General features: G+C 40.3%; 1 protein-coding gene across 5 annotated transcripts in view; it reads right to left on the bottom strand.

The window, feature by feature from the left end:
- The window catches only part of LOC127162623 (serine/threonine-protein kinase PAK 3), a 238,896-nt gene extending 232,420 nt beyond the window's left edge, over positions 1-6,476 (bottom strand). For all 5 annotated transcript variants that reach the window (XM_051105420.1, XM_051105419.1, XM_051105421.1 and 2 more), the window contains exon 1: positions 6,273-6,476. The gene's annotated coding sequence lies outside the window, so the exon portion shown is untranslated. The remainder of the gene's footprint in view (positions 1-6,272) is intronic.
- Positions 6,477-14,895: the final 8,419 nt, after the last annotated feature.

The raw sequence follows: 14,895 nt of genomic DNA, 5'->3' as shown, positions 1-14,895 counted from the left end.
CCCTAATAGGAAGTGGAAAGAATTTCTGATTTATTAGGAAGTTAATAGTTAACAGGAAACACTGATTTCTAGAGATCGACCGATATATCGATTTGCCAATATTTTCCCGATATTTAAGCATTTTACCATAATCGGTTATCCGTTTTGTAATATCGGGTTCACCAATAAACGCCACCATCTTGTGGGTGTTTTGAGAATTGCGCGCATGCAGCCTGAATTAAATAATATACGGTCTTGAATGAGCACATGTTGGAAATGAAAGCGCTGAATTTAATTCTCTCCCTTTTGTCTATATGCTCATATAGCCTCCTGAAGTCGAAGTCACGTATAGGCTTAAACGTTCATAAGAAATAGCTCAAACTCACAGTCACGTAAGATAGTCCATCAAGTCCTGTCCCAATAAATGCAACTTTGCATGAATTAAATAGTACAGCCATGAATGAGCGCATGTTGAAAAGAAAAACACGGAATTTAATTCTCTCTCTGTTGTCTATGCTCATCATTTGTCTCGTGAAGTCACTTTCATTTTGCCGTTCACTTCGAGCCCTGCACAGGCCTCAAATATAGGCCCTAAGTTAATTTAGAAAAAAGTTTGGAGCATTTTATGTTCGTTAAATATAAGTTTTTGTTGTTTAAAGTAACGACTAAGCGGCCAGCGGGTAACTGATCAGTCTGTTTGATCAACTTTGCCTTCTCAAATCATCACGACTTGCCTATGGTAAAGGCAAGGTATAGGCCTAAAAGAGTTATAAAGCAATGTTAGTTTCGATGTTAAACTTGGATAAATGTGCGCTATTAGGCACACCCAATGGTTTGTGCGGAGAGTGGAAGCTAAAGCTGCTTACAGGACACGGGGGCGCCAGCGCGATCCAATCACTAATCACATTTCTTTCAGTGGAAACAATTTAATTATTCTGTCATTTCTGCTCATAAAGGTAGAGCAATACATCATTCGGAATTGTAAAGGGTCTACTTTTATTTGTGTGCACTCACAATATCAACAAAACGTTGCAAACGGTGCTTTTATAAAACAATCATTATGCGCTTTCTGTTGTCTCAACAGGAGTGCTTCACAAAAATAAACCGGAACTCAGCGAATACAAACCTCACAAACATGATAAATATACCTATAGACAGCTCAAATATATTACTTAACGAAATAAATCAAATCAAAAACAAAAAGTCTTTCATTATGTAATCTGTAATGATGCGTTTCTCTCTAAAGGCGCGTCCAAAGAGAAGATGGCGAGTCTGGATCGGCAAACTCACCCTGAAATCACTGATTCAGAAAACACTAGTTTATTAATAAATAATTAAAAATCTCCTTATTTCCCCCTCGACACATTCATGGTAATTACTTTTGCCGGTGCTTTACAGCAAGTTTTAGCCTAATGCGTGCACTTGAACGCGGATCTCTTCCCGCTGCGCTGAAGGCACGCTCGCTGCTGCTGCTGATGGAGACACTAAACGCCTTCCGAGTCAGTCTCAAAATTTAAAGCAAAAGTGAAGCGAAAGTCTCGTGTTGTTTCCACCAGCACAGAATTTTTTCGTCACCATAAATTGTGGATGTCAAAAATATAAAAATAAGGAAAAGCCTTAAAACAGACCCGAAGCCCGGCCCGGGTCTGAGCTATGACGTGAAAATTGGCCCGAAGCCCGGCCCTAGTGACATAAAAAAGTTGAAGGCTGAAATGCAGGGTTCTACGTTCACTCACCGGGTTGGTGCTCTGATGGCCACCACATGTAACTTTTAACAAGATTAACTTGTTTAAAACAACAAAGTGACAACAAAGTGACTCCTGTCCTTTTATTTATTTTCTCCATTTGAAAACATTCTACATTTATTTTGCTCATTAGTGTTGCAGCTGATGTGTTTTATAAATAAAATGTTTTTATTCTTGTAATATGAAGATTAAATTTAACATGAAAGACTGCTAATTTTTAACACTTTTTAAGATGACTGAAAGGAGGAAAAACCAAAGTCTCTGATTTACTTTATAACAGTAAATAAATATTGGTTCTGCATATCGGTTATCGGGCACATAATTGTGCAAATATTCGGTATCGGTTAAAAAAAAAAAAAAAAAAAAAAAAAAAATATAAATCAATATCAGTCGATCACTACTGATTTTATGGACTACTGGTATTATAGACTGGTGTGTTTTTGTATTAAAATAGTGGTGATTTTGATGTCCAACATGCACAAGAAAAAAATAGATGAAAAGTTGTGAATCATGATTAAAAATGTAAAAATCGTGAATTTTTTTTTTTAATCGAATCATGACCCCAAGAATCTATATTAATCGAATTGTGAGGTACCCAAAGATTTCCACCCTTAGTATTTTAATTAAGTAAATTTATAATACACTGCTAATCGACATAACCTTTATTACAGTATAGAATATATTTTCTGCCTCATTCTGTGACACAAAGCCACATCATATCACAAAGGGAAGCATGTGACAGGTGTTGTGGAGTAAAAATGATATAATGTTCTCTTTTGTTGGACAACAGGTTTAGAAGTGCATCCCATTTCAAATCATTACAAGGAAAGTTTAGCTTTAGACATTTTAATTTAAGCATGTTTAATCAAAGAGTATAGATACCCAAGACTACTGATCGACCGATATTGATTTTTTATAATACAGATACCGATTATTTGCATGTTTATGTGCCTGATAACTGATAAGTAAATAAATGACTGAGTGAAGTAAGTCCAATTCTCCTTAATCTTTATATTACAACAATAAAAACTTTTTATTTATTTATTCATTTATTTATTTTTTATTATTTATAAAATGCATTAGCTGCAACACTAAGCAAAACAAATGTAGAATGTCTAATGTTTTTAAATGGAGAAAATAAATAAATGGACAGGATTCATATCAACTTCATTTTAAACTACAGTTTTACTAGGTTTATAAGCTGTTTAATATAAAGAGTGAAGAATAGCTCACTGGATAATGTTAATTCACTAAATTATATTCTCTGAAATACCGGAATATAACAAACAAAACATCGTATTTTATTGCATTTCTAAACTGGTATGTTATATCAGAATCACTAATATTTTGTTCTAGATTCTGACAAAGCGCTGTTTACACACAACTATACTCAAACTGTGATCGCTTGCAAAGATAATAAATGATTAATTTCCATAGAGTTGTATATTTTTAGATGTGTATAAGTGAAATAATGGTTATATAGTAAATGTTAATATAATTTAGGGTGTTTTAAACAAGTGAATCTTGTTAAAAGTTACATGCGGTGGCTGTGCTGGAACATTTCCTGAGCATCAACCCGTTGAGTGAACAGCAAAATGAAAGCAACTTCACAAGATTAATGATATTTAATGAAAGTTTACTAATTACAGCTAAGCAAGTACTTTACCTATGCATGCCGTTGTTGTTGTCTCCTCTCAGACGCACTGAAATGGTGATCCTGCCTGTAATTCTCAAAACACCCACAAGATGGTGGCATTTATCTGTGAATCTGATATTAGAAAACCGATAACGGGAAAAATATCGGTAAATCGATATATATCGGTCAATCTCTACCCAAGATGTGTCACTCAGTTTTTAATGGGGAAAAATGCAATGCCCAAATTAGGCCACTCTATCAAAGGAAGCCCCGCCTTCTGAATAAAAGAGACAATTGCTAATCAGTAAAGTCAGTGTGCCACTGGAGCTGCTGTTAGAAGTCCCGGCTGCTATAGAAACAGTCAGCTTTCTGAGATGTGCAAGGACTGCGCATGTGCGCTGGCTGGTATAGCCTGAAAAATACACTTTTTTAACGCTATTTGAGCAAAAGAAACAACATTTATGATACAGTTGTTGTCAGATTTTATTGGTGATTGCAAAAATGAAATTTAATCATGAGCTTGGTGAATAGATTTGGAGAATTTGATGTTTCTCCATTCACTTGCATGCCTGAGAGGTGAAATGACTTGCCTTAAAGAGACTTTGGTTTAATGTAGCTAGCTAATGATACATTTACTAAACTAATGTAGCTAGCTAATGCTACATTCACGCACTCCTCAGATTGTCTCAGTTCCCAATTTGTGCTTTTAATTCAGAATGTGAAAAGATGCTGCATTTGTCTTATCAGAGCTTTCTGACTTGCGTTCACGTGAATTTTCTCAGTCTGTAATTTTTTTTCTGATTATTTTGACACCACATGAATGCAGTATAATTTAATTAGTGATCACATGTGATGATGATCCTTTATGTGTCCGTTTTGATAGATATTTCGATCGACAGCTCAGGCATTTAAGTTGCATCGAAATGAGGCACCGAAATCTGCGTTATTTGTTTTTCATGTGTACTTTGATTAGAATACACAGTGAGGAAAAAAAAAAAAAAAAAAAAAAAATTCACAATTAAAAACAAACAAAAGAAAAAGATTTTCTGTCACAATTAAAAAAAAACCACACAATTAACAAGGGCATAGAATTCGGGATATGTCCCTACCAATATTCAACGACTACTAAATTGTCCCTAGCAACTTTAATCAAACAACTAAACATATACATTTATATTGTTGTTGTAATTTCAGACTCACTTAAAATAGGTCATAGAGTACCATATTACCTGAAGAGTTAAAGTACCTACGCTGGAAAACTTTCAATGACTCACATTTAATGTGCGGAGTAAAGAACCTAGGGTAGCCCAAGTGTTTATAACATACATACACTGTTCAGTTAAATGAGATGACGTTTACCCTCTTTAATTTAACTTAATGTTGTTAATGTGCTGTTATGTGAAAAATCAAACCTACGCCTATATATATATATTAGGGCTGCACGATTATGACAAAAATCATAATTGTCGATTATTCCCTTGAAATTGTAATTGCGATTATTAATTACAATTATCACAATTTACATTGAATGATGCTTTGAATAGCTTTATACCATTGTCTGAAGCAACTGCATGCCACATTTTATGTATAGTTTCTTCTATAAAAAAAAAAAACTGTAAATATATAAAATTAAAACAATGAGAAAAAAAACCTTAAGATAACCTGTAGGAAGAACACACACTCTCTCACACCCACACACCTGAAATTGTAGTTAAACAGAAAAACACATAAAACAGGAAACGTTCAGGCATATGAAACAACAAACACATTCTGTGTAAACAGAGTGAAACCCCCACACACATCCAACCGTACATTGTCTGTATTAGATAACGGTTTCCCAGAAGAAGTAGAAGGATAGGTTACATAATTAAAATATATATATAGGTTATCTGCCATCACATCAGTTATCAACCATAACCTAATATTAATTTTGGGTTATTACTATAGGCCAAAAATCCAATACTAGCATATCCCTAATTACCACATAGCTACTTCAGCTGGCAGGTCTTTTTGTGCAACCCCCCACACTGCCACAAATCATCACATACACACACCATCACATACACACACCATCACACATTACACCCCTATTCCACAGGACACATATAATGAATAAAATCCCTGACAATATTATTCTCCACTGATTCAGGAACTACACAGATCATTGGTCCTTGCTGTTTACTTCTGATACTCTATATCTAAAAAATACTTGTATAAAAGATAGGGACATCAGCTAGCTCAGACATCTAAAAAGCGTGTGTGCCTGTATGGCCTCTTGTGCATCTGTGCAGGCTTGGCAGAGGTAAAAATCAATCATTCCGAAGCGTTCTATATAAAAGACCCAAATACAGACATGTGGAGTCTAACAAAAGGCCATATCCCATCATCAGTGACATCTGAACCATCCATCCTTTTCTGCATCTATCTGACTGTATCACCAATAGAACAAGGACCAATATTTACAAGTTGGAATGATCACATCCACATAGAAATAAAATCTCATAGAAAAATAAATAAATAAACAAATAAACAAACAAGCAGTGCTTTTTGTTTCCATATTTGCTGATATTCACACCCACAACGTTCATTTTTGACATCAACAGAGATTAATTTTGCCGTTGGAATGGGGCAGGGGCAGGGGCAACGGCAAGAGCACCCAGAATACAACTGCATCTGCTCGACATAATGCATTAACACAGCTTCTCTCTTTTACCGCCATCATCTATCATCTTTATCCTCTCAAAAAGTCTATGCTGAACGCCAAGCAAAAACACTATTCCTCTCCACCCTCCCACTCTCCCTTCTCCCTCCTCCCTCCTCCCTCCTCCCTCCTTCCCTCCCCTTTTCTCTCTCTCCCTCATCCGTATTCGAGTCATCGCAGAAAGAAAAAGAGCCCTTGAGAAGCAACTCACCTGAAACATGTCTTGTCTTGACATTCCCTGGCTGTATCCGTGGAAGCCTCCTTGTGTTTTCCTTGTACATCCTCCAAAGCATATATTCCTAAAACCTAGTACATGCACAGCCTCTCCATTCTGTGGTCAGACCGGTTCCTGACCCCCCCGACCTGGACTCACTGGATAGTCGGCAGCCTGCGTGCTTCACTGCCTGCCTACTGTTCCCTAGCCCGTGATGTCACACAGCCAACGCAGCCTTATTGGCCAAGGGGCTGCATGTTAATAAAGGCAGCTGCCAGAAGAGAGGGGGAGGGAGGCAGCCAGAGAAAAATGGATCTGTTGTTTCACAGAGTAATGTAAGCAAGGTAGGGATTTTTTTTTTTTTTTGTTTGTTTCACCCAGTTTTATTTAGAGTAAAAAGCTCAGGGGTAACCATCATGCTATATAATCATTAGGGACCATGCTATATATCAAAAATGTGGCATTACCATCTGATAACATCACTTTATATGTTTTTCTAAAACACTAGGCATTAATAAAATTTAATAAAACTGTAACCTGTGTGTGAACGTCCATTTTTACAATGACCAGTTACCTCTTTAGCCCAGCCTACCCACAATTAATCTGCGGGCAGTTATACAAAACAAAGTCCTACTGCAACTTGCCCTAATTTGTCTATGATGTCATCCTTTTCCCTCTTGCTCACCTTTGATTGGCTGATGACTGCAGCATCTGCTATCTTAAGGTGGAGTCTTGTCTTAGATGCTTGGAATCAGAATAACACCAGTTGTCCTGACAACCTCATGATCCTAGGGGACAACAGGCCTGATATGTGTGATGCTGATCTGTAAAGGGATGTTGGACATTGACAGACCTTTTTAAAATTCTTTCTGTCTGTTGTTTACTGGGTGATAGGGGAAGATGACCCACTTAAGAACCATGTGCATTAACTTTTAAATGGTAACATATTTAGATTTAAGTTTTGCATGTGCAGGAGGATGATACATCAGCCAATGTCCTATTCAGTAAAAACAAGTATATTTTAATTATTTTATCTAATTTTATCTCTTTACTTCCAAATAATAATAATAATAATAATAATAATTTATTTGCTCCTAAAATCTCAAAACTGCTTTGACTTACTATACCTCAAAAATGTTGACATTCAGATGATGCCATTCTTCAGAACTGTTGAGATTTTGTGGCGTCTATAGTTAGTGGTATCCTACTGTTACATCTATGTATCAATGATTATTCAGTTTAAAGGAACTGTTTTATTTCTGTTTCTGAAAATACACAATAATATATTCATTGAGCTATTGTACTGCACAGCAACTATTACCCTTAGTTTGCAAGTCAGAGGCCTTCTAGCACTGAAAATAGTTTGGTGGTTCTCAGCCATTTTGTTCAAATTATTGTTCAAAACTGTTGTTGTTATCTGACATATTTGAAGCTTGAGGGTTTTAGTGCTTGAAAGCAAAGAATTTAAGACATAAATATTTGCATTTTATAAAGCAGTTCCTGCCCTTGATTATGAATGACTGACCATGTTCAAAGCCATCTAGAAACATACACCTGTGACCTTATTATATCAGTATTACTGCGTCACTGCAACTGTGTGTTGCTTGGCAACCATTCTTCCCCATGACGAAACCTCATATGTGATTGTAGTGGCTAGTGGTGGACTGGGGCTAAAAAATGGCCCTGGACTTTCTGGCACAGAGCGGCCCACCACAACACGCCACACCATAAACCCACCAGCTCATTATGCACAAAGCAATTCATGAATAAATACTAATAAATAGATAAAATAAAAAATATAACATCATACAGAAATAAACTGCTATCTATTATTATTTTATTTTATTTTATTTTATTACTTATTTATTGAAATTTTTATCATTAACATTAATGAATGGCTGGCATACTTCTTTAGAATGGGTCTTTCCTGAAATATGACAAATAGTAAATAATTTGGAAGAATTTTTATCACTAAAGTTAAATACCATAGTATCAGTCCATATGACACAATGCTCTGATCTGCTCTGCTCTGCTCTAGTACACTTGGAATGTAGTGCAGAATGTGGACTGTTTTTATGGTATTATATTATATATACTTAATTATACTATAAGGGTTAAATCCACGATAGGCGAAACATCCAGGGTAGGCTGAAGACAGACAAGATGATATAACAAGGCAAGAATACAAGACTAGAATGACTGGATACAGGAACAAGGCTTAACTACACCAGGGTTCCCACTCTTTCATTAACACCAGATTCAAGGACTTTCAAGGACTTTTTAAAGCACCATTTATTTTATATCAAGCACCTATCAAATTCACATGCCAGCATATGTAGTGTCATGAAAGACCTCTTGCAGTACTTAACATTTCACTTACACTTAACATTTACATTAAAAATTTCAGAGTAACGAGGTTTTGAATGTGTAGGTTTCATTTTGAGCAGTCGTGTTTAAAAGAATTTTGAATTTCTCAAATATTGATAAACATATGTTTTTGCATCAAACTGTTTTTTTGCTCTAATTCTTGTAAAAGATTTAAATTTGAAAGAATTCTCAATTTTTAAATTAAAAAAAAAAAATGGTTAAACAGGGCTATACACTTACTTTTCTTTTTAGGAGTACTTGTGATTTTCTGATCAAATATTAGCCTTCCTATTACGAGACAATATTTGACTCTGTCACGCTGTGTGTAGACGGAGACGTAGGGAGACAAAATATAACAAAAGGCCTTTAATGAAATCCAACAAGGGTACGGTGGCCACGGTGGAGCACACAGTCTGGGAGGCCATGGCAGATCAGGGAGCTCAGGGAGCCATGGCGGATCAGGGAGCTCGGGGAGCCATGGCAGATCAGGGAGCTCGGGGAGCCACGGCGGAGCACACAGTCTGGGAGGCCATGGCAGATCAGGGAGCTCGGGGATCCATGGCGGATCAGGGAGCTCGGGGAGCCACGGCGGAGCACACAGTCCGGGAGGCCATGGCAGATCAGGGAGCTGGAAATTAGAACCATTTAAATAAAGGACGAGATTAATCAGTTCGATCAGGGAATACACACGGGAAGATTACAACGGATAGTCTCATTGTCCAGCCCCAGCTAAAAACACGCACCTAGAGCAGAGTCGTGCCAGGTCAGCTGGTTAGCAAGCTGGAATTCCTCCACATACCGTTCCAACATCCTACCGCCTTGCCGCAAACCCCAAAGCACTTCCTCAGCCGTCATTTTGATAGGTCCGAGCTTCTGTCACGCTGTGTGTAGACGGAGACGTAGGGAGACGAAATATAACAAAAGGCCTTTAATGAAATCCAACAAGGGTACATCCAGACAGGAACAGCAGGGAAACACACACTAACATAACGTTAAGCTCGGACGTCAAACACTGAACCGAATACAACTTATAAAGGGGTGCTAATGATACAAAGGTGTGGGTGATAAACCAATAAAGACTTAACAAGGAACGGAACAGGAAAGACCATATATGGGCACAGAAGGGAGAAACCAACCAAACAGTCCACAGGGGTGTGACAGACTCCTTAAAGCTATGTACTGGAAACTTTGTTTTTACTATTGTAAGTGCATTTTTCTAACTTTATTAACATTTTTCTGACTTTATTAACTAACTTTATCATCAGGTGATCAGGCCCAGGCACGGGGTATATGGGAAATGTAGTCCGAAATGGTTAATACTCAGGAGAGTTACTAAATTATTGTTATTCAATGGAATGACAGTATTACTAGGTGCAGTGGTTCGCAAACTTTTTACAGTGGCGTACCCCCTGGGGCATTTAGTCTTCTTCTGAGTACCCCCACTTAGACCGCCATCACACATTTACCATAAAGGGATATTTTGCCCCCTTAAAGCCTTAAATTGTTTTACAGGTGTATTTTTTACCTATATAGGCTAGAGTCCAAGTTTTTTTTTACATATTGTAACGCCACGCCAGCAGAGGGAGCCCTCACCCATGCACTGACTGTTCCCGCTCCCTCTGCTGCTTCATGGGTTACTTCCTGTTTGGTGGCCATTTAAGGAGGCCTAAACCAAACAGGACTAGGCGAAGTATTGTTTTGCTGTGCGGACTCTACTAAACGTTTTCTCTTGTTTCATTGCCTTGTTTTTGCCACAGTTTTGTTTCATGTCATAGTTTTGTCTTGTTTTTGCCATAGTTTTGTCTTGATCCATTGCCATAGTTTAGCCTAGTTTTCATAGCCTTGTTTATTTTGCTTATTTGGACTCATTGCCTGTTTTATTGGATTACGCTTTTGTCTTGCCTACGTTTCACTGATTGTTTGGTTATCGACCCTGCCTGTCTTGACTACGCTGTGTCATAATAAAGCTCGCATCTGGATCTTATACGCTTCCTATGAGTCCCGTTACAGAAATACTTCGCCTACCAAAGATCCAGCGGCTTTTAGTACACAGACCACCATGGATCCAGCATCACGCCTCTTCCGCCTCGGCCAAGGTAACCAGTCTATTGAAGATTATGTTGTGGACTTTTGAAAATCCAACAAGGGTACATCCAGACAGGAACAGCAGGGAAACACACACTAACATAACGTTAAGCTCGGACGTCAAACACTGAACCGAATACAACTTATAAAGGGGTGCTAATGATACAAAGGTGTGGGTGATAAACCAATAAAGACTTAACAAGGAACGGAACAGGAAAGACCATATATGGGCACAGAAGGGAGAAACCAACCAAACAGTCCACAGGGGTGTGACAGACTCCTTAAAGCTATGTACTGGAAACTTTGTTTTTACTATTGTAAGTGCATTTTTCTAACTTTATTAACATTTTTCTGACTTTATTAACTAACTTTATCATCAGGTGATCAGGCCCAGGCACGGGGTATATGGTAAATGTAGTCCGAAATGGTTAATACTCAGGAGAGGGTGCCCTCCCATGCCGATCAGAGTGAGCCACAGAGGCCTGATTCATGACAGATCCCCCTCCCTGTGAGCGGCTCCTGAAGCGAGGAGGAATGTGACGCCGGGGTCTACCACAAGGCCGAGGGGTTGGCTTTTTTTTTCGGATGGTTCCTATGAAAGTTGACTGTGAGCATGGGGTCCAGGATATCCAGGGCATTCACCCAAGACCTTTCCTCCGGGCCATGCCCCTCCCAATCAATAAGGTACTGGAGTACCCTGCCCCAGTGTCGGGAGTTGAGGATTTCTTGAACCTGGTAAGCCTCCTCGCCATCCACGATAATGGGAGGGGTAATCTCGTCTTCGGCCACCTTCCTGGTCCTGCTCTCCTCTCGGAGCACCGACAGGCTTAAGCAGGGAGACATGAAAAGTGGGTGAGATATGATAATTTGCAGGGAGTGCCAAACGGTAAGATACAGGGGTTGTTTGTCTAAAAATCTTGAATGGACCCATGTACCTGGGACTGAGTTTCCTGCAAGGAAGTCTGAGACGGAGATCCCTTGAAGAGAGCCAGACCCATTGACCCAGGGTGTAAGCGGGACTCGGCCTCCTGAGGCGGTCAGCCTGTTCTCTGACTCTCCGAACAGCTCGTTGAAGGTGTATGAGAGCCGAGTTCCAGGTCTCAACGCTCCTCTGTAACCAGTCATTGATGGGGGGTAGTTCTGAGGGTTCCCCTGACCAGGGGAAGAGGGGTGGTTGAAAACCGAGCACACATTGGAAAGGTGTGAGTAGATGGCTTGTGAAGTGAGTTCTGGCCGCACTCGGCCCACAGGAGGAAGCGGCTCCAATCCTGCTGATTCAAGTGGCAGTACGAGCGGAGGAAGCGAGTAAGTTCCTGGTTAAGGCGTATTGACCTGGCTGTTCGATTCTGGATGGTATCCTGAAGTGAGGCTGACATTTATGTTGAGTTGTTGGCAGAAAGCGGACCAGAGGCGAGAGGTGAATTGCGGACCCTGGTCTGACACAATGTCTTTAGGAAGACCATAAAAGCAGAAGACCTGCTCCATTAGAACTTTGGCGGTTTCAAAGGCAGTGGGGAGTTTAGCTAGAGGTATCAGACGGCATGTCTTGGAAAAGCGGTCAATGACGATGAGGATGGTGGTAAAGTTTCTGGATCTGGTGAGGTCAGTAACAAAGTCTACAGAAATGTGCGACCAAGGGCGTTGAGGAACTGGGAGTGGCTGTAGCAGGCCCACTAGACGTTGATGGGAGGACTTAGAGATGTTGCATATGGAGCAGTTTTGAATTCGATGGTGTCACATTGAAGAGTAGGCCACCAGAAACGATTGGAGATGAGGTGGGCAGTGGCTGTGATTCCAGGGTGACCTGCACTGCAAGAATTATGCACCCATTCCATTGCGCGATGACGAAGGGTCTGAGGTACAGAAGTGGAGGTAAGTTTGCCGGAGTAGAAAGCACAGGGAAATAATTTGTGAGAATTACCGTGGCTTTCCCCCTTACAAAGATGTGCTTTTTTGTGCCTTACTTAAAATGTCTCTTTTTTACAAATATTTATTAGTAATATTAGTTTATTATTAGTAGTACATTAGTATTAGTATATTACTAGAAAAGCCTATTCTTACACAGTTGTTTTTATTTACCTCTAATTAAATTAAATAAGGGTATTACTGTATTATTGTAATCCAGAGGAACTACACTAGTGAAACTGCAAGTGTGGATCTAGTAGCCAAATGATGAAAGTATCTGACTTTGGAGCTGAGTACTGTAGGTTAGAATCACATCTGGGTTGTTTAAAATGTTCTTCTTTTTGGTGATTGCCTACTAAATTATTGTTATTCAATGGAATGACAGTATTACTAGGTGCAGTGGTTCGCAAACTTTTTACAGTGGCGTACCCCCTGGGGCATTTAGCCTTCTTCTGAGTACCCCCACTTAGACCGCCATCACACATTTACCATAAAGGGATATTTTGCCCCCTTAAAGCCTTAAATTGTTTTACAGGTGTATTTTTTACCTATATAGGCTAGAGTCCAAGTTTTTTTTTACATATTGTAACGCCATGCCAGCAGAGGGAGCCCTCACCCATGCACTGACTGTTCCCGCTCCCTCTGCTGCTTCATGGGTTACTTCCTGTTTGGTGGCCATTTAAGGAGGCCTAAACCAAACAGGACTAGGCGAAGTATTGTTTTGCTGTGCGGACTCTACTAAGCGTTTTCTCTTGTTTCATTGCCTTGTTTTTGCCACAGTTTTGTTTCATGTCATAGTTTTGTCTTGTTTTTGCCATAGTTTTGTCTTGATCCATTGCCATAGTTTAGCCTAGTTTTCATAGCCTTGTTTATTTTGCTTATTTGGACTCATTGCCTGTTTTATTGGATTACGCTTTTGTCTTGCCTACGTTTCACTGATTGTTTGGTTATCGACCCTGCCTGTCTTGACTACGCTGTGTCATAATAAAGCTCGCATCTGGATCTTATACGCTTCCTACGAGTCCCGTTACAGAAATACTTCGCCTACCAAAGATCCAGCGGCTTTTAGTACACAGACCACCATGGATCCAGCATCACGCCTCTTCCGCCTCGGCCAAGGTAACCAGTCTATTGAAGATTATGTTGTGGACTTTTGCGGACTGTGTTATTGGTAGCATTTAATGATGTTTCACTTAGGACATTTTCCGCCATGGACTAAACGAACCCATTCGCTCCTGCCTACCTGGAGGAAAGATTCACTGGTCACTGGAGCAATACATTGACTTTACACTACTGCTAGCTGGCTCACCTTTTACTGTTGGGATTGCGGATGAGGGACCCCGCAATCCTGCAGTAACCCCCATACCACAAACTGCTCATGTCATGTCTGCTACACCAGAGCCCTCTCATGCCAAGCCTACCAAGCCAGAGCCTGTTCACGTCATGTCCTCCAACCCAAAGCCTGCTCAAGTCATGTCTACCAAGTCAAAGCCAGCACTTATCACGTCTGCCAAGCCACAGTCTGCATTCGTCACGTCCACCAAGCCAAAGTCTGCTCACGTCACATCTACCAAGTCACAGTTCACTCACGTCACGTCTTCTGCTCCAGGGCCTGCTCATGCCATGCCTGCCGCTCCAGGGCCTGCTCACGCCATGCCTGCTGCTCCAGAGCCTGCTCACGCCATGCCTGCCCGTCCAGAGTCTGTACCTGTCATGGCCGCCCTCCCACAGCCAGCTCACAAGATGGCTACCATCTCCAAGCCAGTCCACAAGATGGCCGCCATCCCAGAGCCAATCCACAAGATGGCCGCCATCCCAGAGCCAGTCCACAAGATGGCCGCCATTCCCGAGCCTGTTCACAAGATGGCCGCCATCCCCGAGCCTGTTCACAAGATAGCTGCCATCCCCAAGCCTGTTCACAAGATGGCTGCCACGCCTGAGCCTCATCTATCCAAAATCGTCTCATCAAAATCTCACCCTGCCTTGTCTGTCGCATCCAAAGCTAATCAAGTGATGGCTGATCCTCCGGTGTCGAGTCAAGTCAGGGCTGCACGTTCAGTGCCAAATCAAGTGACAGCTGTTTCCTGAGCCATGTCAAGTTACAGCTGTTACTTCTGAATCAAGCCAAGATACAGCTGTTCTCCATGAGTCAAGCCAAGACACAGCTGTTCTCCATGAGTCAAGCCAAGACACAGCTGTTGTTTTCCATGAGTCAAGCCAAGACACAGCTGTTGTTCCCCATGAGTCAAGCCAAGTCACAGCT

This window comes from Labeo rohita, unplaced genomic scaffold, assembly GCF_022985175.1.
Source record: "Labeo rohita strain BAU-BD-2019 unplaced genomic scaffold, IGBB_LRoh.1.0 scaffold_99, whole genome shotgun sequence".
Lineage (NCBI taxonomy): Eukaryota > Metazoa > Chordata > Actinopteri > Cypriniformes > Cyprinidae > Labeo > Labeo rohita.
The sequence above is the reverse complement of the archived record's forward strand: the minus strand, read 5'-3'. Positions and strand labels throughout refer to the sequence as shown.